Here is a 3,052-nt window from a genome sequence, read left to right as displayed (position 1 = left end):
CTCCACTTGTATTTTTTGAGGTGTACAAAGCAGCACATAGCCATGTAAACAGCATTGCTTCCTTTGAATGAAGGATTATATTTAAATTTCATCAACTCCAAGTTAGGAATTAAAACTCCAGATCTGCTCCTATCATATTTGCCTTAACAGATATGCTCAATAACAAGTTCACCCTGTACTGGTGTACTCAGTAGTAGGGATTTAGCAACTGTTCTCATACATACTGGTACTTCTCCTCCATTACCCCCACTTCTAAAAGCAAAGTAACCTGTGGCCTTGGATGTGTGTGTGTGGGTTGTTTTTGTTTTGTGAGTCCTTATCATTCTGACTGAAATAATATTTGTTTCTGCCAAACAGATAAACCTGCAGCCTCTGGGTTTTATTTCCCTGTTGCTCTAAACTTCAGATAAAATGTCTATTTTGTTATTGCTGTTCTTAAAATTAATTCTGAAAAAAAAAAAGAAAAATAGTAGTCAGTTTATTACTTTTTTTCCCCCCTCTTTCATTCCTCCTTGCTATGTGATGGGAAGATTTGAGTGCTGCACTACTGAACATGAGCAGGTAGAAATTCTGGCAGCAAGTGTTGCTCCCTGCCCTAGAAGAGCTCTTGGGTATAGTTACAACTCTCACATTAAATCCACCTTCTTCATCAGTATCCATTTATAATTTTTCATTGTACCTGAGTTTGGAGATGGAGTTTTTAAGAGTAATGAAGTAAATCAATCTTCCATGAGCAGTGTGAAACAGGGGAGCTTTCTGCAAATGAGGCTTTTGTGAGAATCAGGCAATTTTGTCTTGGTATGGAGTTAGACTTTAGATTTATTTCCACCCCATGAGGCTTTAATACTTCCATATAATCTTAAATCAGGAAAAAGCTTCTTTCAGAAAGGACATCCATCCCCCAAAACAAACAAAGGATTTCTGCTGATGTTCACCTGTGTGTTGTGGTTTAGAGCATGACACTGAACCACAGAATAAAAGCATGATTCTAAGAATAATGCTGGACACTGGCTGGAAGATGTTAACTAAACTGTTATGCTGAGAAAAAAACAATTCCAAAGAGATTATTTTAATTTAAAATAATTTTCTCTGTGGTCTGCCTTTGATGTTTTTGAAGAATGAGAAATAGAGAAGGGAAAGAAAAAAATAATGGGCAAGTGGTGGCCTGTGATCCCAGAGCACAAAGAGGTAGTTTTTGCTTCTTTTTCTTAAAAAGAGTATTTTGATAAAACTGTGTGGTAATTTTGAAAAAATACTTTTTTTCTGAAAGAATTTATATTTGGGTTTGTCATATTTTAATTATTTTTTTCTTTTATTGTGCAGAAATTATTTCCCTTCTTAGGTGGATTCCTCCCACTTGACAATTCTGAGTCAGTTTAATAAAGCTGCTGAAGACTTTAGGAAGTAAGCTGTGTCACTTGGTTCAGTGCAGTAAAAATATTCCTACTGAAGAAATTTGCCTTTTATTTTTTTTCCACTGCTCTTTTATTAATAGATTAAAAAACCCCAGTTCTATATGACTGTAATTTCTATTCAGCATCCAGCCTTTCTTCTCTTCAACTGAACAATTACTGGACTCCTAAACATCTGATTACTGTTACTTAGGATGCCACCCTTCCTGGGGATTCTTGATGTTGTAATATGGAGTCTTCTGGAAGACTTTTTCTTCAGTCCTTACTAAGGTTGTATGCTAGAAGGCTCAGGGCTTGTCTCCTGTATCGATGATACTTCCATTGTGCAAGAGAATGTTTTCATTTATTGCATGCAGTATCCATTCTCCAGAGGGAGCTCATGCAGAGATGCCATGTTTACTTGTAACTGAATGTTATTTTTGAGAGCATTCATAGCCCAAGCCTTCCTCTCTGCAGTGAAAATACCTAACATTATCTAGGGACAAAACAAAATGATGTGTTCCACAGAATTCCATGAATGTGGCTTCATGGAAATTTTTCTCCTGCCCCTCAGTTTCAGAATGCTCACACTGTATTGAATGATCTAAAATTCTAGCCCAGCTTGCCAGTAAGGTGTTTTGAATTGTAACAGCTGAATTCTGCTTACTGATGGAATGTATGGTAGGAGCTACTTAGGTTCTTTTCTCTCCACAGCTGGCAACTTTGAAATGTCAGCCACATTTGACAGAAAGGGGAAATTGGATTTCCCATCATCAACTCCTTTTCAAAGTCTAACAACATTACCATATTTTTTTCCAAATGTGGAGATGATCAAATGAGTCTTTTTAAATATACTAAAATTACTGGGCTCTATGGAGTTCTTGTTTTTCCTAATAGTGTAGGTTGAAAATCCATGACTGGTTTGAAATGTGACTTATTTGCAAAAACCATCTCATCATCAGAATTGAAGTGAAGAACAGAAGATGCAGATGAGCAGCAATGGTTGATTTTAACACCTTGGCAGGGGGCAGCCAAAATTAAATGCTAAACTCTGTGCTGCTTTTGCTTTTGGTACCAGTTTGGGCAATAAAGTGGGTTGAGTTCAACTCTACTAAAATGATAAGAATATGTGTATCTCCAGGTAGCCAATATAAAGATTAAAAAGTTGTTTGACATGGAAGATTATACACTGTTCTGACAGTGACCTTACCTTAGCCGTAGGTCATTTTCTAAGGAGATGACAAATTATTTTTGCAGTTCTTCACTCCAAACTTTTGAAAATAAGAGGAAAAAACCCCCACAATTGTGTAATTTTGTAATGGTGTTGGTATTTGATTCCTGAATGTGAATTAATTTGAGTGGCTTTCAGCCTTGAATATCCCGTCATTCTTTGGCTGTACAAGAAAAATGGAAAGGTAATATATACATGGAGAAAATGTTTTGAATGGTATGAACACATGTATTAAGGTTGAAACAGTTGGATTCATCAAGGACCATGTAAAGACAAAACATTTTCTGAAATAGTAAAAATTTCTGATTGTCTATGAATTAGTTATTTCAGGTCTGTTGAGTGGCTGCACCTGGCTGCTTCAGGAAACTTAAAATAAGGACAAAGGCAGGCTATCACATACAAAGGTGAATCTGCATTGTAGTGCTGTTTG

The sequence above is a fragment of the Zonotrichia albicollis genome, chromosome 4 (assembly GCF_047830755.1).
Source record: "Zonotrichia albicollis isolate bZonAlb1 chromosome 4, bZonAlb1.hap1, whole genome shotgun sequence".
NCBI classification, from domain to species: domain Eukaryota; kingdom Metazoa; phylum Chordata; class Aves; order Passeriformes; family Passerellidae; genus Zonotrichia; species Zonotrichia albicollis.
The sequence above is the reverse complement of the archived record's forward strand: the minus strand, read 5'-3'. Positions refer to the sequence as shown.